This window comes from Phocoena sinus, chromosome 17 (genome assembly GCF_008692025.1).
Source record: "Phocoena sinus isolate mPhoSin1 chromosome 17, mPhoSin1.pri, whole genome shotgun sequence".
NCBI classification, from domain to species: Eukaryota; Metazoa; Chordata; class Mammalia; order Artiodactyla; family Phocoenidae; genus Phocoena; species Phocoena sinus.
In genome coordinates, this window is record NC_045779.1 from 33658683 (window position 1) to 33682013 (window position 23331).

Sequence of the window (23331 nt, forward strand, 5' to 3'; positions counted from 1 at the left end):
CATGACATAATAGATATGATGGAGGTATGCACAAACTACTATGTATGTATAAACCTCCTAATTTTTCTGCATGTGTGAGAGTTGAAGTTTAAATTATCTAACTTTTCTTAGATAACAAGCACAGAGAAAACTTAGTTCCATGGTGGGCACTTTTGGTTACAAGGAGAAATGGTCATGGGAATGAAAGACCAATAGCTTGTGCAAGCTCATAAATTCTGGAAGACTAATCCTAAATCTAGTTTGCCACTATATTAGCAGCAGGAACTTTGTTTGAAAAAATATAGTATGTGAACTTGGAAGCAAATGCTATCACTTCAAAGACAGGGTGAGAAAGAATTGACTACAGAATAATCTGAGGAAGCACTCTGACCCTTTCTAGTCCTAACAGCTAACAATGTCTAGACTTTGGGTACAGTTTGGAGAGAAGGAAAATTGCTGTGAAAAAAATGAAGGAACATGAATTGAACAAACCAATGAAAAGACAACTAAAACTTCTATTACTTTTAGTAATTACAACTAATTTTCTTCCTGAACACCCCCTGACACCCTCCTCCTACCCAACACACAGTGGTATAAATTCCTAAATAGTTCCACCGTAACTTTTTTTTGTGTGTGTGTGTGGTACGTGGGCCTCTCACTGTTGTGGCCTCTCCCGTTGAGGAGCACAAGCTCCGGACGCGCAGGCTCAGTGGCCATGGCTCACGGGCCCAGCCGCTCTGCGGCATGTGGGATCTTCCCGGACCGGGGCACGAACCCATGTCCCCTGCATTGGCAGGTGGACTCTCAACCACTGTGCCACCAGGGAAGCCCCACCATAACTTTTTTTAGAGTATTGTTTTAAGTTTCAAAAATATTACATGACAGTGAGAGGGAGATGCAAGAGGGAGGAGATATGGAGATATATGTATACATATAGCTAATTCACTTTGTTATACAGCAGAAACTAATACAACATTGTAAAGCAATTATACTCCAATAAAGATGTTAAAAAATATATTACATGACAGCTTGAAAAAAATTTTTAAAGATATATATGAAAAAGCCAGCTCCTTTCCAATTTACTTTGCTGAAGTTAAGAAGACTTCAGAATTTCCATGTAACATTTTTTACGTGTGGTGATTTGCTTAGGGTGGGAAAGGAATAGGTGATTTTCTTGGAGCTGTGTGCAAATAGCAAGCACACTCTTTTTACTTCTTTTGATGTAGAATGGCTTTTGAGGGAACTAATGTAGATTATGGAGATCTAAAGCCCCCTTTTAAATCATCTCTTAGTACTGCCACTACCCTGAGCAATCAATATTAAAATCTCCATGCTTTTACAAACACACAAATATGTTTTTTTAATTTTCACAGAAAAGAGACTATATTCTTTATATTACTCTGTAACTTTTTATTATTAAATCAAAGGCATCCCTCCAATATTAACATCAACATCTAATACACAATTTTTATAGTCAAATAATATTTTTATTGATTAACTGTAATTATAGACATTCAAGTTATTTCTAGCTTTTCAATTTTTATTTTTTCTTCTTTTTACTGACAGACAATGTTGCAACATACACCTTTATCCATTTATCTTAGATACAAGTGTGTTTTGTTCTTTTTTGTTTGTTTGTTTGTTTTTTGGCCCCTGGCTTGAGGAATCTTAGTTTCCCAACCAGGCGACCAGATATTGAACCCGGATCACTGCAGTGAAAGCGCCTAGTCCTAACCACTGGACAGCCAGGGAATTCCCAATACGTGTATTTTTAATTATAGTAGGACAGAGTCCCCAAAAGTAGTATTGCTAGTTCAGAATTGTGCGTACTTTAAATTTTAATACACATCTCCAGACTATTTTCTCCAATTTGTAGCAACTCATACAAGGTGAGAAGGATCTTCTTAAGTTCATGGGAATCCTTCATTTCTAGGATTCTTGAAGAACTACACAAGCTTTTAATAACGAGAACGATTTTTCCATAAGATTGGAGTTTCTAAAAACAGCTTTGCAAACAAAGCATTTTTATGACCTGCTTTATAGGCCTCATTACTCAACATTAAGGTGAATGGGTTCATGATCTAATATTGTCATAAAAATAGAAGCAATTCGTTTGCAAAAAAAAAAAATCCCTGGGGTAATTAAAATGCATTTCCCATTTCATGGTACTGAGTTACCCATATCTCCATTCATATTAAGGCTACTGTGGTTCCAATTCACTACGCAAATTGGAAGACTGAACCTCCCAGGTTTAATGAATGCTTACTTAATGTCTATTCAGAAAAGAGAACTCCCAGAAATCTTTCACTAAGGGTTCAGTTGCTTGTGGAATATAATAAATCACTATCTCTTATCATAGCTCCTCATAGAGGTGTCCTTTTTTTGGCCATGTCGCAGCATGTGGGATCTTAGTTCCTGACCAGGGATGGAACCCGTGCCCCCTGCAATGCAAGCTCGGAGTCCTAACTCCTGGACAGTCAGGGAATTCCCTAGAAGTGTCCTTAATAGATGAATTAAGCTTTCTGGGAGGAGTTCATTGTTTTATCTACTAGTGTTCTCTGCAAGATACCTCATCAGCATCATCTTGTCATCTGATATTATTTTCCCAAAGATTGAAAAACTTGCATAGATTTAGTCACAGAGAATTCTGGGCTGGCTAGGCAAAAATTGGAAGGAATTGGGGCTTCCCTGGTGGCGCAGTGGTTGAGAGTCCGCTTGCCGATGGAGGGGACACGGGTTCATGCCCTGGTCCGGGAAGATCCCACATGCCGTGGAGCGGCTGGGCCTGTGAGCCATGGCCGCTGAGCCTGTGCTCCGCAACGGGAGAGGCCACAACAGTGAGAGGCCCGCGTATCACAAAAAAAAAAAAAAAAATTGGAAGAAATTATATTTCATTCTGAGTGTCACAAGTTTTAGAAAAAGAAATGACCAAATGTTGCTCACACAGAGGACAGTAAAGTCTTGGAAACAATGACATGTGGCAAATGTTGGAATGGTGAAGTGTGGCTTGGAGAAGTTGCTGCCTGCAAATATTTGCAAAGCTTACATATGGAAGATGGGGCAGAATTTATCAGAAGGTGCCAGAGGCGAATTTAGTGCAGTTTAAAGGAACGTCTATCAATTTGAACTCTTCCACAAAATGGGCACTACTGGATATAGGTGGCATAATTCCCCCACAAGAACACCCATTCACTTGCTCAAAAATATTTACTGACCACAGCATTCAGGGGGCTATAATGGTGAGAAAGAGAGTCTCTGTCCTCATGGGGGTTACAGTGTAGCAGGAAAGAATGTAGAAGTTGAATGGCAGGCTGTGAGAAGGGATACATGCACAGGGGGCATTTTAACTTTTTAACTTCTGTGGTCCTTCCCAACTCTTCAATTCTATAATTTTGTGACTCTGCTTGGTCTGGTGTTTTTGTGATAGGTAGTGTGCATTTGCAGAATGGACTTCTAGTGAGGCGTATATACTGTGGCCTTGAGCAAAAATGATTTTCTTGGTGACTAACTGACCTACTTAAGATAATTCTGAAGTCCTTGGCCTCACTGAACCCATATTCTGAAGTCCTTGGCCTCACTGAACCCATCTTCTAACCTCCTGAGTTACAAACGCCAGTAAATACTGCTACAAATATTTTTATTTACAATAACTGTATTTTCTCAAAGACATAGAATCTTTTGATTTATGAAGAGAAAGGGATCTAAAACCTGAAAGGCAGATTTTACCAAGTTTTTTTCTTTTTTTTTAAACCCCACATTTGTTTAATTTATTTTTGGCTGTGTTGGGTCTTCGTTTCTGTGCGAGGGCTTTCTCTAGTTGTGGCAAGCGGGGGCCACTCTTCATCGCAGTGCGCCGGCCTCTCACTATCGTGGCCTCTGTTGTTGTGGACCACAGGCTCCAGATGCGCAGGCTCAGTAGTTGTGGCTCACGGGCCCAGTTGCTCCGCGGCATGTGGGATCCTCCCAGACCAGGGCTTGAACCCGCGTCCCCTGCATTAACAGGCAGATTCCCAACCACTGCACCACCAGGGGAGCCCCAAATATTTTTCTTTAGAGTAGATATCTAAAGTCATCAGGCTTCTTCAGTTGATAACAATTTTAATCAGTCCTAAACTTCATTTTTTTCATATTTTACAATCTCTGCTATTGTGATGTATCTCACAATTAGTGTTCTACAATTGGCAAGTTGATACATGATAATCATGTACCTTAAATCAATGGCATATTAAACTTGAAGTTTGTTAATTCCCTTCAAAACTTTCAGTGGCTACCCAATTACATAAAGAATGGAATTTAAATCTCTCAGGCTAGAATCCAGAGACCTATGACCTATACAATATATTTTCAGCCTTATTTCCAACACCATTCCCATAATATCCAACTTTCCAGACACACACACACACACACACATCTGCATATTTGCAGTAAGTCTTTGCTTATGTTATTCTTCTTTTTCTGGGAAACTTGCCTTTTTCCTTCATCAATATTTCCCTGTTGGAGTACTACCTATCAGCAGCTTGCTACAGGTTTAGACATTGCCAGGTTGCTCTCTCTTGATCTCTCAACAAGAGACGATTCTCTCTGTTGAGTAACTTTGAGTAGCTTACTGTTCTGTATCTTCTCTGACTGGCCTCTCAGCTGGATTATGCAGTTATTTATAAAGTGGTTTTAAAGACCCAGATAAAAGAAAGTATATTTGGCTAACAATAGCCAGGAAATGGAACACATCTTGATTTTAATCTGAATTAACACCTGACTAGAAGAAAGCCATTATATGCTAATATCTTTGAGTTTATAATTGTGCCTTTTTCCCAATAGATTTTTCTAACGTTTAGAAGTGTGAAAGGTGGAAAGTTCTCATCGATACATGCAATGAATTAAAATATTAGCCTTTTAAAAAATGTAATAGGGAATTGAAAATGGACAACTAGTTAATCAATCAAACAAGTATGTACTGTTCAAGAATTTCAAAGTTATTAACAAAGTCTGGTGTCTGACTTTTTTATTTTATTTTTTTAACATTTTATTGGAGTATAATTGCTTTTCAATGGTGTGTTAGTTTCTGCTTTATAACAAAGTGAATCAGCTATACATATACATATATCCCCATATCCCCTCCCTCTTGCGTTTCCCTCCCACCCTCTCTATCTCACCCCTCTAGGTGGTCACAAAGCACCAAGCTGATATCCCTGTGCTATGCGGCTGCTTCCCACTAGCTATCTATTTTACTTTTGGTAGTGTATATATGTCCATGCCACTCTCCCACTTCGTCCCAGTTTACCCTTCCCCCACCCCGAGTCCTCAAGTTTTAGAATCATCTCTTCCCAGCACACTTGCCCTATTGTATTCTGCGTGAAACTTTTTAGTTCTTCAAGATTCTCTTTTTTTCTCCAGGGCATTTGCACTTATGCTTCCCGTTTCCTGCAACATCTTCATGCACTCTCTTAGCTGGGCTAACTCCTGATCATCACTTGGGACTAAAATTAAATGTTAGTTTTTCAAGAAGTCCTTTCCTAAATTTTCTTTCAGGTTATAAAACCTTGCTATATGCTCAGAGAGCACCCTGTGTACTTCCTTTATCATAACACTTGAAACTCTAACTTTTAACATCTCTTGTTTTTCACCAGATTCTAAATTCCCTCAGGACAGGGACCAAGTCTATCTTTCCTTCATTGTTTCACAAGTACCTGACACAAAGTACATAATCAATAGATATTTTTTAAATGAGTTATTAAATACAGATAAAGATGTAAGTGTTCTTAATTAAGGATCTGAAACTTCAATACATTTTGTATTTCTTTATTCTGCTTTTCTGAGATCTAAATTCAAATGGATAGGGAGGATAGACAAAAGGAGGAGTGGATCATGGGAAAAAAGCATACTAAATTTCTCAGGGCAAATGAAAAACTAATTAAAGTAAATAACTGTATGGAAGTATGGCTAAAAATACTCAGGGATATTAAATCCACAGAATTCACACCCAAAATTGGACTCATATTCCAACCCTCACCTCAGTCAATGCCCTCCCATTCTGTATTTCACATTTTTGTTAATGGCTATTCAGTTTCCCAAGCCACAGGGACTGAACTTTTCTGCCCACTGCATCAAACTGGTTTCTTCCAAAATAATAAAGTTCTCTCTTTTTCCCACCCAAGGCCACTGTTTCGTTCAACCCCTTCAGCTTAGTCAGTTCTTAGACTATTGCAATAGCCTCTTAGATGGTCCCCTGCCTCTACTTTGAATGCCTTCTCTACTTAATTATTCTTTTAAAAAACAGCTTTTTAGAGGTATAATTACCATACAACAGACTGCATGTATTTATACTGTGTAATTTGACAAGTTTTGACAAATGAATTACTCTTGTGGAACCTTCACCATAATCAAGGTAATGAACAACATCCACCACCTCAAAAATTTCCTTATGCCCCTTTCTGACCCTTTCTTACCTGCTATTCCTTCCAGTTGTCTCTTCCCGATCTCCAGGCAGCTACTGATCTGCTTTATGATGCTATAGATCAGTTTGCATTTTCTAGGGTTTTATGTAAATGAGATCACACAATGCACATTCTTCTTGTCTGGCTTCTTTGTGTTGCTATGTGTATAAATAGTTCTTTTTTATTGCTGAGTAGTACTCTACTTCATGGATGTACCACACTTTGTTCATTCAACTGGTGATATTCATTTGGTTTGTTTCAGTTCTGGCCATTACAAATAAAGCTGCTATGGGTGTCCATGCACAAGTCTTTGTATAGACATAAGCTTTCATTTCTCTTGGGAGAACATCTAGGTGTAGAATGGCTAAATCATATGGGAGATATATGTTTAAATTTTTAAAAAACCTGCCATACTGTTTTCCAAAGTGGTTGTGCCATTTTGCATTCCTACCAGATCTGCATAAGATTTCCAGTTCTGTCACATCCTTGAAAACATTTGGAATAGCCTTTTTATTTTAGGTAGTATAATATGTATGTAGTAGTATCTTATTATTGTTTTAATTTGCATTTCCCTAATGACTAATGATATCGAGCATCTTTCCATGTGCTTATATGCCATTTGGTGAAATATCTGTTAAAGGCTTTTATAAATTTGATTGTATGTCATCTTCTTATTGAACATTGAGGTTTTATGTTTTTAATATATATTCTGGATATATGTTCTTTATTGAATATACAGTTTGTAAATAATTTCCCTTAGTCTGTGGCTTGTCTTTTTATTCTCTTAAAGCTGTCTTTTGAAAATCAGAACTTTTTAATTTTGATGAAGTCCACTTTATCAATATTTTCTTTTATGGATCATGCTTTCGGTGTTTCTAAGAAATCTTTGCCTGATACAAGAATGTAAAGATTTTTTCTTCTGATTTTACACATTTTATAGTTTTAGGTTTTACATTTAGGTCTATGATCTTTTTTTTTTTTTTTTTTTTTTTTTTGTGGTACGCAGGCCTCTCACTGTTGTGGCCTCTCCCGTTGCAGAGCACAGGCTCAGCAGTCATGGCTCACAGGCCTAGCTGCTCCGCACCATGTGGGATCTTCCCAGACCAGGGCACGAACCTGTGTCCCCTGCATCGGCAGGCGGACTCTCAACCACTGCGCCACCAGGGAAGCCCTATGATCATTTTCAGTTAATTCTGAAGTATGTATCAAAGCCCAGTTTTTTGCATTTGAGTACCCAAATTTTGAAAAGATTATCCTTTCTGACCATATACATTTTTTCCGTACTTAAAAATGTTGCTCTACTATCTTCTCACTTTCTTTGTTTTTTAGGAAAAATGTTTTTCTCTGTTTCTCTGTGTGTATATGTAAAGTATCTTTTTTTTTTTCTGGTTGCTTTTAAAATTTGTCATTATCACAGATTTTGAGGAGTTTGATTACAACATGTCTTGGTATAATATGATTTATGTTTCTTGTGCTTCATTTTTGTTTTTCTTCTTGGAAAATTTAACAGTTTGGAAATTTTTCTTGGAAAATTCTTTCTTGGAATTCATAAAAAATGGAAGTTTTAAAATCTTTCTTTCTTTGTCCTTCATCCTTTTGGAAACTCCAGTTATACTAGGTCACTAGAAGTGGTCCCACATTTCACCGATGCAATTTTCAGTTTTTAAAATCATTTTTTTCTCTGTGTGTTTCATTTTGGAGAGTTTCCATTACTATATCTGCAAGCTCACTAATCTTTTCTCCTGAAATCTCTAATTCAGTGTTACTCTCATCCAGTGTATCTTCATCTCAGATATTGTAGTTTTCATCTCTAGTAGTTCAATTTGAGTCTTTTTTTATATCTTAATTTTCTGAATATATAGAATATAGTTATAACTGTTTTAAATGTCCTTGTCTGCAGTAATAGTTGTGTCAGTTCTTGGTCAGTTTTGATCAACTGATTTATCTTCTCAGAATGGGTCATATTTGCATGATTCTTTGAATGCCTGGTGATTTTTATTGGATTCCAGACAATGTAAATTTTACCTTGTTGGGTATTGTATATTTTTGTATTCCTATATATATTCTTGAACACTGCTGTATGACACAGTTAATATTATGGAAAACAGTTTGATCTGTTTGAGTCTTTCTCATGAGGTCAGAGCAGTGTTTAGTCTAAGGCTAAATATTCCCCACTACTAAGATACCTCCTGTGTATTCTACCTAATTCCCCAAGAGTTTTTCCAGTCTACCAGCCATATGAGAGCACTGAATATTCCTTTTTCTCATCCTTCCTGGTGATTTCTTCCCAGCTTTAGTTAGTCTCCTATATGCATGTACTGGTCAGTACTTAGCAGGAATCCTAAGAGGATACTCTGTAGATTTTGAGTTCTCTCTCTGTGCAGGTTTCTTCTCTCTAGTACTCTTGCCTGTAAACTTGATCCACATTGTTCTCCTCAGACTCGTGGCATCGTCTCCTCAGCTCAGAAGTCTGCTGGACTCTACCTGGATTATTCGTCCCTAAACTAAGAACTAGAACCTTCTCAAGGCAGTAGCTGTTGCAATAATTGAGCTCACCTCATTTGTTTCCCTTCTCTCAGGGATACCTGTCTTTTGTTGCCTGATCTCTGTTGTCCTGAAAACTATGGTTTTATATATTTTGTACACTTTTTGTTTTTTACAGGTGTGTGTGTGTGTGTGTGTGTGTGTGTATGTGTGTCTGTATTTGGTTCTTGTTGTTCCATCTTGACCAGAAGTGGAAATCTTCTAATTCATTACTTATTATGCTGGTAGAGTGCTCCTCCTAAAGGCCTTTCATTCAGTGGCTTCCCACTGTATGGCTTATGATATGCTCTCTAATTTCACTTTGCCCTCCTTTATAGGTTCTCTCAGTGTTTTTTTTTTCTTTCCCCAATTTTTCAGCTTTTCCTTCAATACTCTATGCTTTGTATATTTTTGCCTGCCATTTTCTTTCCTTTTAATCTTCCAGGATTAAGAACCATTATCTCTTAGGCTTTTCTTGACCTTTTCTTTCATTGTTCAGAATTGATTATTCTTTTCTTTGCACTTCCACTAACATTGTACTTACTTTTTTTTTTTTTTTTTTGCGATACGCAGGCCTCTCACTGTTGTGGCCTCTCCCATTGCGGAGCACAGGCTCCGGATGCGCAGGCTCAGCGGCCATGGCTCACGGGCCCAGCCGCTCCGCAGCATGTGGGATCCTCCCGGACCGGGGCACGAACCCGTGTCCCCTGCATCGGCAAGCAGACTCTCAACCACTGCGCCACCAGGGAAGCCCTGTACTTACTTTTGTTATAAAATTTATCATACTGTTATAATGATTGGATTGTACCTCTTTCTTGTACATTAGTCCATGGAGACAGAGATGAGGTCTTCTTTATTTTCTGTCTCCTCAGTGTCAAACACTGTGCCTGGGATGTAATGAATGTTCAATAAATTGTTAAATAAATTGATAGAGAGTTGGAATACCATATATTAAGGCTTCAAGGAAGAGCAAACTTTATTGTAGGAGTTCTCAACCATTGACTGGATATTTGAATTACCTGAAAAGCTTAAAAAAATTCCTGATGCCCTGATCCTAAGAATATTAAACCAGAATATCATACAATGGGCCCCAGACATGAGTATATCTTAAAATTATCCAAGTGATTCAAATGTGAGACCCAGGTTGAAGAACCTTGCTCATTTAGTATTTTTTTAATGGCTTTATTGAAATATACCATAAAGTTCACCCACTGTTAGTATATAATTCAGTGATTTTTAATGAATTTATAGAGTGTAAGACTACCACATCAATACAGTTTTAGTTTTCCCCACCTCCTGAATTTATCTTAAGCCTGTTATAAATCTCTACTTATACTCCACCAGCTCCAGGCAATCAGTGATCTGCTTTTTTCTGTAAATTTCTCTTTCTTGGTATTTCATATAAATGGAATCATACAATGTGTAGTCTTTTGCAACTAGCTTCTAATGTTCTTGAGGTTCCACCATGTTGTAACATGTGTCAATAGTTCTTTCCTTTTTTATTGCTGAATAGTATTCCATTGTATGGGTACAGCACATTTTGTTTGTTCACTTCCCAGTTAGTGGACATTTGGATTCTTTTAAAGTTATTGGTTATTACAAATAATGCATCTATGAACATTGTCATACAAAACTCTGTGGGGGCATATGTTCTAATTTTCCTTGGGTGGATTCTTAGGAACAGAATTGCAAAACCATATGATAAATTTAGATTTAACTTTTTAAGAAACTTTCAAACTGTTTTCCAAAATGGTTATATCATTAGTATTTACATTTCCATTAACAATGCATGAAGATTTTAGTTTTTCCACAGTCTCACCAGCAGTTGTTACTGTCTGTCTTTTTGATTATAGCCATTTTGGTTAGTGTGTAGTGGTATCTCATTGTGGGTTTAATTTGCCTTTCCCCATGTGTACTGATTTTGTGTATCTTTCATGTTCTTATTAGTCAGGCATGTATCTACTTAGGTGAAATGTCTATTTAAGCCTTTGTTCTTTTGTAAGTTTTGTTGTTTTCCTGTTATGTGTATACTGTATACAAGTCTGTTACCAGTTTTATGATGGACAAATATTTCATTCCAGTCTTTGGCTTGCCTTTTTATTTTGTTAATGGTGTCTTTTGAAGTGCAAAATGTTTAAGTTTTAATGAAATTCTTTTTCTTTCATTGCTTATGTTTTGGGATTGTATCCAGGAGATATTTACTAATCCAATGTCATACAATTTTTCTCCAAATTTATCTGTTAGTTCTTAAATTCTAGTTCTTACATTTAGGTCTATAATCCTTCTGAGTTATTTTTTTCAAATTGAGGTATAATTGACAAATAACATTATGTTAGTTTCAGGTGTACAACATAATGATTTGATATTTGTATATATTGTGAAATGCTTACTACAATAAGTCTAGCTAACAGCCATCACCATACACAGTTACAAAATTTTTTTCTTGTGACAAGAACTTTTAAGATCTACTCTTAGCAACTTTCAAATATGTAGTACATATAGTCACCATGCTGTACATTACACCCATCCCCAGGACTTATTTATTTTATAAGTGGAGGTTTGTAACTTTTGACTCTTCACCCATTTCAACCCCAGCCCCACATCTGTCAACCACCAATCTGTTCTCTGTATCTATGAGCTTGGTTTTTTGTTTGTTTTGTTTATTTTGTGTTTTAGATAACACATATAATTAAGATTATACAGGATATGTCTTTCTCTGTCTTACTTATTTCATTGAGCATAATGCCCTCAATGTCCATCCATGTTGCCACAAGCAGCAAGATTTCCTTCTTTTTTTTGTGGCCGAAAAATATTCCATTATATATATATACCAAATCTTCTTTATCCATTCATCCTTTTGAGTTAATTTTTGTCTCGTTTAAAGCAAGGATCTAAGTTTATTTATTTACATATGGATATCAAATTTCCCCAGCATCATAGGAAATGACTGTTCTTTTCCTATTTAATTGCCTTGACATCTTTGTTGAAAATTAATCTATTATAAATACAAGGATTTATTTTGGACATTCATTTCTCTTCTACTGATGTTAATGCCAATCTGTATACTGATTTCACACTGTCCTGATTATTGTTAACTGTATTATTAATTTTGATATTGGGCAGTTTAAATTTTCCAGTTTTTTCTTCTTTTTCAAAATTGCTTTGGCACTTATAGGTCTTTTACATTTTCATAAAATTTTAGGTCAGCTTGGCAATTTCTACATAAAAACCTGGTGTAATTTAACAGAGATTGAGTTGTTTCTATAGATGAAAATGTGAAAGAATTATCCTTTAATAATATTGAATCTCCTACTGTATGGACATGGAATGACTCTTCATTTATTTAGATCTTATTTAATTTCTCTCAGGAATGGTTTTCAGTTTTCAGTCTATAAACTTTGCTCTCTTTTGTTAAATTTATTCCTACATATTTTGTTCATTTTGATGTTATTGCAAACACAATTATTTTTAATTTCACTTTCAGATTGTTTATTGGTAGTATGTAGAAATACAGTTGATTTTTGTAATTTGATCTTATATCCTGTGACCTTGCAAAACTCATTCATTAATTCTAGTACTTTTGTGAATTCCTTGGGGTTTTCTACATATTGAGTAACCTGCAAATAAAGACATTTTTACTTCTTCATTTCCAATCTGAATTTTTAAATTTCTTTTCTTCCTTCTACTCTTTCTCTTCCTCCCCCTCCCTGTCCTTCTCCTCTTCTATGTAGATGATATTTCAATTATTGAGAGTGGGTTATTGAAATATTCAACTATTGTTTTTCAACTATCTATTTCTCCTTTCAATTTTTTTGGTTTTTGTTTCTGTATTTAGATAATCTATTCTTAGGTGTGTACACATTTATGATTGTTATACATTCCTGGCTTTTATCATTATAAAGTATCCTTTGTCTCATAATATTTCTTATTTTAAAATATATTTGTCTAATGTTAATATAGCCACTATAGGTCTCTTGTGGTTACTGTTTGCATTTTATATGTTTTTCTACCTTTTTACTTTCAACCTATTTGGAATCTAAAGTATATCTTTTTTGGACAACATATTGTTGGGTTTTGCTTTTTTAATCCAGTCTGACAAGCTTTTTTTGAGTATATGGGGAGTTTTTAAGAAAATCAACATCTTTTACTGTTACTCTGTTATTCATTAAGTGAAAACAGATATTACTGATTAGGAACCACAGGATAATAGGAAAAGCACAGGCTTTGCATCTAGAAAGACCTGTTGCAAGACCTGGTTGCAAGACCTGTTGTTTACTTTGTGACCTTGGTCAAGAGGAGTTCTAAAACGTGTAAAATGGTGATATCTGTCTCATGGTATTGTAAAATTAAGAAATAAACCTTAGAAAAAGTGCCTGGTAGGGTGTTAGCCAGGTCAAGTAGTTAGTGATTAATGTAGTAATAATAAGCATCTTTTAAGGTTAGCATATTAGAGTACTCAATTTGATTCAAGATTCTTATCTTAAAATTCTCTAATCCTGATTCATTATAATTGACTGGGGAAACTATTCCCATGCCCTTTATGATAGCAAAATTCCATGGCAGTTTTTATTGGTGCATAATTATTGTATGGTTATTGTTAATTTTCATTCATAGATCATAATTCATTAACTAGAGGTGCTGTTTTGAATGACCTTTTGACTTATTCATTGCAAGCCACGCCAGCATGAATTAAAATATAAAGGTGAGGTATATTTATCACAGTGTTGTTGAGGTATTTTGTGACTATTAAAGCTGAGCACAGTCTCACTAAATGAATCTTAGGATATCCATTTCCAATCAGCCAAAAATAAAGAGACACAAAATCACACACAAAATAAAGAGATCTCCCGAGAAAAATGCCTTCATGAAAGATGAATAAAAGGAGTATTTAAGGGCACCACAAAAATGAGGGTAAAAGAAGATAATCAGTAACGAAACAAAACAAAAGCAAACAAAGAGAACAACCTGACACAATACATATTTTATTCCAACACATTTGCGAGTGTGTCTTCTGCAAACAAAACATTAAGAATGTTCTTGGACATCAGGGAAAATGTGAAAGTTGGATTATTTTCTATTTTGTTTCTTGGAATAATAGAGCTTTGGAACACTTAGGGATAAATCAGACTGAGACCTTTTACATCATACTCAATTTCCTTTAGGAAAATGTTATTAATTTTTTTTCTTAAAAATCATGTATATGCCCAGGGAGAGCAGTGATGAGCAGTAGAGAAATATCTTGACAGATAGATGGAAAACAATTAGAATGTGCTCAGAGGTACTGCACCCAGCACTGTGGTGTTTGGTGCCAGGGAAATGCAAAATAACTAAAGCACCAATAATCATAATATTAATTATGATGAACATTGTTTAAAAATTATTGAAGATAAGTAGACAGAGCTTTATTTATAAATATGTACTAAGAATATATATGTATATATGCAAGCATATGTAGTGTCAACTAAAAAATTATTCACAACCTAAAAGTTGAAAGTTATGTTTTATCCGGCAGGAATTTTTAGGACTTCAAGCCCAGGAGGCAGCATCTCAAGTAACCCTGAGAGAACTGCTCTGAGAAGGCGAGGGGGGAGCTAGGATATATAGGAGTTTTGCAACAAAGGGCAGGTAGTCGGGAACATCAAAATATTATTGTTAATTAAAGAAAACCAAATACCCCAAGTTAAGGCATATAGCGCTTTTCTAGGTATGGGAAGATACAAGAGTCTGGGTTCACTGAAATCATTCCTTTGATATGCACCTCAGCTATCTGACACCAGTATCCTGTGTTTTCACATCTTAAGTTTTCTCAGGGCTCACCATAGGGAGTGGCTGCAGTCTGATGGCTGCTAGGTGGCAGGTATTCTCTCCTTCCTGAGTCCCCTCAGGGCTCACCAATTTACCATCCAGTGGTGGCTGCAATCACTGATGTCTGTGACATCCTTTGTTTACTGATATGGCAGGCAATATTCCATTTATCAGTAGTTAATGAACCATATTTCACTTTATGAAATATATTTGTGCTAATGAATTTAAAGTGAGTTTCCATATAGCAAATCCTATTTTCCAACCTATCCCATTCAGGTAATTGGACACATTTTCCATGGAAGATAATGAAACTGAGAAGCAAATACTGGTCTGGAATTTGTTAATAAAGTTTTTACTCAAAAACAATTTTTCAACAATCACTATGTGCCCTCTACTACAAATAAGCTGGGGATGCAATGCTAAATCACAAGCTCTCTCTTTCTATTTCCAAGGGATTTATCCTTTAGTTAGAGACACAGAAGTAAACAAGGAATTTCAACACAATGTAACATGTTATAAAAAGATGATGCTGAGTAGAATGGAAGAATACAGACCATACTTAACACAGTCAGCTGAGGCAAAGGGAATTCCTAGAGAGGATGGAATCTAAGCACAAGAAGGAATTATCTAGGCAAAAATAGAGTAGAATGTGGCTATCGAGGGCCTAGTGATGATGGTAGATGCACCGAGTTAGGGATGGTGGTGTTGGTGATGGTAGAGGGTGTTCTAGGCAGGAGCACAGAGTATTTGTGGATCTGCACATTTTAAGTATTGTTGAAGGGTTTAATATGGGAGAATGGAGAGATGTCTAAGGTGAGAGATGAGGCTGGCAGGGGCCAGAATATGTATAAGTTTATAGCCTATGAAAGGAGAATTACTGTTCTGTGTTGTGCTGGTAAACAGTTCTATGAATAAAATGCTCTGTTTTGTAATGTTTGCCCATTTCTGTGCTGTAAAGACTCCCATCATGGCCACTTTCATGCTACCAATGGTTTAACAATTGCCGTGCAAAATTCCTCAGTATTTAACAATTGACTCTTGAGAGCCAGTTCATACAGCATACAACTACTAGAGACTAGATCATGACTGATAAGCTGTTGTTAGGAAAGAGCCTGTGGAGAGGGAGGGAGGTAGGTGCATTCATTATCGTGATTCATCACTAGTTTAAATAACTTTTCCTTTTTTAGGTTGTAACTGAACTTACCTCCTCAACACCTATGCATACCTATATACTCACAAAATCAGCAGCCATTTTACTATGTGACACTTTCCATTCAGTGGGAGACAAAACTTAGAATCTTAGAATTTTAGGGAATCTTTGAAATTGTTTGGCACAGCTCCTTTAAAGTTCAGGAAACTGAATCTCAGGTTACAACTAGTAGTTGCAAGTGTATAGCCTGAATGTCTTTTTCAGCCTTTCTCATATCAGCCATTAGCCATCTTAGCATCCTCCAAACCCAATTTCTTTACACTATCAGTCACTAAATTTTAACTCTTTACTCCTTTTCTAAATATTTATGATTCAACTGAACGGCAATACTATAGTTTATTGCTCTCAGACTTAGAGATCTCTTACTTCAACATTTTAGTTTTTTCAAGTTAAGCTATTTCCTGTTTGAATTTTTTTTAAAAAACTGGATTTTTCTGTGTGCAGACTTTCAATAAATATACATGTTCAGTTCAGTTAGTAATTCTTAATTTTAAATGTCTTGCTTGAATTGTCAAACACAATTTAGAAAACTCAAAAGGAGAAAAGTCTCTGTACCCCAAATTTTACTTTTACCATTGTTTTATCTTCCTTTCTGATGTTCCAAGATTCCTTCATCATTTCCTTTCTGTTTCAAAAACCTCATTTAGTTATTCATTAAAGTAAATATGCAGGTGACAAATTCTTTGTTTTCTTTCATTTGGGAATGTTATAATTTCTCCTTCATTTCTTAAGAATACTTTCATTGAACATGTTTTCCTACTTCTTCTGGCCATGATGGTAGCTGGTGAGAAATGACCTGTCATTCAATAGCTTTTCCACTATAGGTAAGGAATTCTCTCTGACTGTTTTCCAGTTTTGTCTTTGTCCTTAGTTGTCAGACATTTGAGTATTCTATGTCTTGGCACAGATTATTTTGAGTTTATCTTGTTTGTGGTTTGTTTAGCTTATTGAATCTGTAGGCTTATGTCTTATTGTCAAATTTGGGTCTATTATTTTCTTTCATTACTTTTCTAGGCCTTCCCTCTTTTGCCTCTACTTCTGAGACTCAAATTGTGTGAATATTAGATATTTTGTTATAGTCTCACAGGGCTTTGAAGCTCTGTTTAAACTCTGTTTAACTTTGGTCAGTCTATTTTCTACCTATTGCTCAATTTAGGTAATTTTTATTATTCTATTTTCAAGTTCACAGATTCTTTCCTCTGTCCTCTCCATTCTGATGTTATGCCCACCATTGAATTAAAATACGTTTTTTAATGTTTAAAATTTAAACTTTTTAATTTAAAATTAAAAAAATTTAATTAAAAAATTTTCAATTTAAAACTAAAAAAATTCATTTGGTTCTATTTTATACCTCCTGTTTCTTTGATAAGACTTTCTATTTTTTCACCTAATAAATATGTTATGGCTAATTTAAACATTTTTATGAGGGCTGCTTTAAAACTCCTGTCAGATGATTCCAACATTTCTGTTGTCTCAGTGTTGGTATCTTTTTATTATCTTTTCTTATTCATGTTGATATTTTCCTGGTTCTTGATAGGAAGAGGGATTTTACTGAATAAATTGTATCCTGGACATCTTGGGTATTATGTAATGAAACTATGGATCTTTTAAAAATCTTAAGATGTAATAGGTCTCTTCTGACACCATGTCTGTGGACAAAGAGGGGTGCAGTCTCATTGTCATGTGGAAGTGCAAGTGCATATTCTCTATTCAGCTTCCATTGCCAGCCCAGAGTAGGGTTAGCGTTCCTTGTTATTGCTGAATGTGGGTAGGAATTCAAGCTCCCTACTAAACCTGCACTGACACCACTCTGGCTGGAAAGGGAGGGAAGACTGGTATTGCTCTCTACATGGCCTCCACTGACACTGTGGTGGGTGCTGGTTACTGCCAGGCAGGGATGAAAATCCTGCCTCCACAAGTTAATATTCTTCACTTGGCCTTTGCTAGCAGAGGATAGGGTATAGCCATAGTTTTCTCTGGAATGTTTGGTTGGAGTAGATAGGTTATTGTCTAAAAGCTTACTGTTTTGCTAGGCAGCCCTTTTTTATATCTTTTAGCTAGAGACAGCTTCCTTTCTTGGGGCTTTTTTCTGCTCCCATTGACATTTCTGGGTTGTTGGGCTTTCTCAGCACTTAAAATTTCCTACACTATCTGCCTTTTTCTTGCCTTTTATTAAAAAGATGTCTCAGAAGGCCAATGGATAGAAAACTTAGGGATTTTAATTTCAAAATTTGAGAAAAAAACTGAGAATCAAACTATCCAGAAGTGGAATCTTGGTAGGTGAGATATTCTGTATCATGAGCTGTTGAAGATGAAAATCAAGAACCAGAAAGGGGTTGGACTAATTGACATTTAAGATCTCCTCCAACTCTGAAGTTCTATGATATTCTAAGAAAGCAGCTTTAGAAAATCTTCCCCAGTGAAGAGGATTGTGGCATTGAGGCACCACAACTTTAACATTTATACCATGATCCTTCTATATGGAGATTTCTTGTCTACACAGTCCCTATAAGAATAACAGAGGGAGGATGGAGGTTTGGGAGGGGGATGGGAAGAGAAGAACATTCATCATAGACAGAGAATGCATATATTTTAAGTAGCTTTTAAAAGCCGAGAGACTGGGCTATGCTTTTATAATTTTTATATTGTTATCAGCACACTGAAAACTCCATCACCAGCTATAAATGAAAGTATTTCTAATATTTAGCCAAAATAAGTTTTTTATATACCAGATACTCCTCAGGAAAAAAGATATTGGCTTTTATGTAAAGTAAATGTTTGTTAATTTAAAGCAAAAGTATTTAGAGTTAAGAACATTTGTATCTCAATTAATGAAACACAAATTTTTACTTACACGTATTTAATATAATTCCATTATGGACTTGTTGGTATCTGAGGTCATAATTATCCCTTGAGAAAATGTTCATATTAGTAACATGTTGGAGCTAGGGGGTCCTTAATAACTAGTGGCAGCCCTGAAATAAATACTGGGAATTCTGAATTGTGTAATTTCAAATCTTACTATGGAGATAGGTCAATTGCATGTGATTCAAAAGCAAATACACTATATGAATGGCATCTCAATAAAGTGTTATATGGAAAAAAAAGCAGTAACTAAAGTATACAACCTGAAACGGTTAACTAGTTCATCACTTGACCCTTATGATCTTGAAATAGTTCTATATTTCCATGGGGGATGCTAAGGAAACTAGTTAACATAATTAGAATTTGCTAGTGCAAATCAGCTACTCAGCTGTGGAGTTATTTACCAATGAGATTTATTTACCATGTCATCATGTATGAATATTTTCAGCTAGCCACTTTGGGGGTTCCAGCAACACTAAAGGCAAATTTGGCATTTGTTTCCCAAGTGCCATTTTCATTAACATTTGTGGGTGTGAAATGTAAATAGTGAATAAATAATTATTTCCGTTAGCAGTTATCAAAAATTGCAAAATGAGAAACATTGTGAAGCAACTGAAATGTTTCTTTATTTTTTATTTGCTGAGCAATATCTCTGGAGGTTTTTTTGTGTGTTAGTGGTTAGAAGACTAGACTTTCAGTATTCTTTTATATTCAAACTGTGAACCTTATACAATTATTAGTAATGTTTTATGCAGGAAAAGAGTAAGTGACCAGAAGTCATAGCCTGATTAGAAACATTGTTGGTTAACAAGAATGTCCTAATAATATAAAATTTAAGATTCAGTGAGAAAATTGACACATGATGAGAATTAGAATGAACAGGATTTAATCTGTACATACACACACACAAACTGTATTTATGTATACATATTTATATCTATATATAGATACATATAGATATATGTGAAATGTTAAGAGATGAACTAAGGCATATTAAAAATTTTTAAACTTGGCCAGACCCTTTACAGCCAATTAGGATAGTCTTTGGTTTTTCCAGCTCTCTCTGTGTCTTGGGTCTTTCCTGCAGCCCATACCTGTACCTAGGGATTTGTCAATTTACCCCAGATCAGCAATGGTCACTCACATCATAAATGTCTCATCCCATAACTGAGTTTACCATGGATATCAGCATCCCACACCAGGTGCTGGGGATTGTGAAGAACCTGGCTTTCATTCCTGCAGTGAGTGTGGCCAGATCAGGGCCTTCAAAGACAGGATCATAGATGGCCTGTCTCATTCTTAACTCCCTAAGAATTTGTTGTACCTCCTCCATAGATTTCTAGGGTCCCACATGGCCAGGGAGATCCCCTTCATTGGGCCAACTCTCCGTGCAGGCTAGGATAATCCAATCCATAAGGGAGTGAGTACCTTGAACACTGCTCTCCTCCTCCCTCTCCCCAGCTCCATGCAGGTGCTGCCTAAGGTCAGGCTGTGTGATAATGTCCATTTTCTTACACCCTGCTTGTCAGACAAGTACTATACCCTCACCTTCGCCCTTCTCCACTGCCCCACTCCATATCCCATAGCTGTACTAACTGTGCCTGGATACTCTTGCTGGAACTTGGCAGTTATAATAAGCTCAACAGGAATATATTCTCTCATTTTGAATGTTTCCTGAATTGGGGCTTCCCTGCTGGTCGGGTTGTTGCTGTGCTTTTGCTTTCCTTTAGCATGGGGTGTTTACTGTCAACCACCACAACATCCTCCCCTTCACTCTCCTCACTTTCCTAGGGATTCCACCTCTTAGCATCCCAATCAGCACTTTGTCACAAGTACTTAGACAGTAATTCGCAGCAGATTGTACCCTCCTTAGCTTTGCAAAATGGCATATTAGGGTCTTCAATTTATTATCCTGCTCTCCCACCTTGTCTGCCAGCCCTGAAGCTAGCAGAGACAACTGCACATCCTTCTCTAACCTCAGCTCTTCTTCCAACTTTCTAACTTGAGTATCAGCCTCTAGTTAAGCATCAGTGGCCACAGACCTGCTCACAGTAGAAGCCAACCCACTGTGTAACCATTCAGTTCCCTAATTTGCAGCAGTTCCTCAAACAAGTACCTCAAACCAGCTGGCTTTTTTGGGGTGTCTCATACTCACTCAGTGGTCCACAAGCATCTAGTGTATGGGTCACCCTCCCTCACACAGAGGTTGATGACCAACTTGGGATTCCTCCCCACCACGTGCCTCTTTTCTAAGACCCCTTTTTTTGTTTGTTTGTTTGTCTCCTGGCTTTCTTACCAATTGTTGGTTTGAAAACTTGGGAGCTTCCGGGTGATATCTAAAACTGGCCTCCCCTACATGGAGGGCAGGGAGAGACTGAAGAAAGAGGCAGATCACTCCAGATAGGTAGGTGGAAGGTTTAATAAGCAAAGGAACTTACATACAAGGGTTGTCTTTAGTGGCTATAAATTGAGTAGATCTTTGCCCTCACCCACCAGAATCTTAAAAGTTTACATAGAGACCTTAACTGGGTTCAGTCAAGAGCACTGACCAGATGGTCTCAACATCACATTTCTCTCAAGGTTGCATCATTGAAAAAGGTTCCCACTGTGGGAATGATGGGCCAACCATACATTCCAAGGGCAGAAAAATGTATGAGGAGCCTCTTATTGCCCATGTCAAACTCTGGGGTCACCAGAAGTCATGTCCTCTTGGTGACCTCCTCCAACAGCCTGTCAACCTGAATTTGGAAAGGAAGGGGCAAAGTGAAATTTTACCTTCCTTTCTTTTTTTCTTTTTTTAAACATCTTTATTGGAGTATAATTGCTTTACAATGGTGTGTTAATTTCTGCTTTATAACAAAGTGAATCAGTTATACATATACATATGTCCCCATATCTCTTCCCTCTTGCGTCTCCCTCCCTCCCACCCTCCTTGTCCCACCCCTCTAGGTGGTCACAAAGCACCCTTTCTTGACCAAGCACCACAGATAGAAATCTGGGAAAGCTTTGGTAAGAATTCTCACCCTTTGCCAGTTTCTGCCAGTTTTCCCACTGTCTGCAGGCTCTGGTGTGAGTGGGGTGTCCCAGTGGGTCTTATCTTAGTCACCATAAACTGTAGAGAAAAAGTAATTTCCCTCCACACTTTATGGTGAGTGGTTTGCTGAGACCCCGTTTTCTCTAGGGCATCTCATAAATGGTTAAGCTTATCTAGGTTAGAAGTTCTCCACTAAGGCCACTGTAATTCAAGATTATCTTTGGTAAGGTAATCATGCTTGTTCAGATTTAAAACAAATTTTTATTCACCCAAGGTCTTACACTGGGTCCAGCTCAGCTTAAGTTGTACCCAGTCTGGTTTCTAAGTCAAGCCCAGTTCAACTCTGGCTGATTTCTGGACCCAGTCCAGAAAAATAAATGTTCAAATAAAGTTTGAAAGCTCCTAATGCAAAAGCTACAGACCTAGGATTGGAGAGGGACTTACCCATCACCTCCAGAATGCAGTGAACTCAAGGGGCTCAACAGGTATCTCTATCTGGTTGCACATTGCTCCTGCAGGCTGTCAGGTTCTTCTTTGGTTCCCTTTTCTGACATCAGAGCTGTTACAAGATAAACTGAAGCATATTAAAACTTCTGAGTTTATTTGAGCAAAAATTCATTAGAATCAGGCAGCATGCAATCTAGCAGATAGAAAGGAACTTCGAGGAGTTGTATAAAATGAAATACTTTTATGGGCAGAAAGGAGGAGGAACAGGGAAGTTGCACTAATCAAAAAGTCAGATTGGTTACTGGAAGCTTACTTTCCTTTAGGGCATAGCAGGAATCTATCAGGCAGATGACCTAACTAGTGCTGATCAGGAGATTCCTGATTGATTGGTTTAAGATTTCATTTCTGGGAGACTAGAAACTGTAATGAAGTCTTGGTTTGGTGATGTAGGGCTTAGCATAAGCAACTCCATTTTGGACCTGTTTTCTTGTTTTTAACAGTATACATATGTAACTTTATGTATATTAAAACTTTGACCCAATGTTTTCTTCTTGTCAATTTCTCACTTTTGTAGTGAAAACATCATTTTCTTATCTTGTTTTTGTTGTTATTATTATTATTTTAGTCTTACATGTTAAAATACCTTATGTTTCTCCTTGTACAATTTTGCCATAAAATAAATGTATATTTTTAGATTTTTTTCTATATATTTTCATTGCTGTAATTTTACTTAAAAAGCCTTTATTAAATGAATCCCTTGATAACAGTCTGAATTATCTTTAATCCAAATAACAGTATGAATTTAAATTTAGATTGGATGACTCATTGCTAACTCTTCTAGAAACCCGTCCATCAAATTAGAGACAAAATCAACTCCTTTGGCCTAGTTCTAAAAGTTAATTTCAAAACTTGAGGAGGTACACATTTGAAATTTGTGTTTCTTTCATATATCCCTAAATATGGAGTTCAAAGTCCTTTTTATTTAATACAAACTCTGAAATCTAAGCAAACTGTGCCACTGGTTATATAATCAG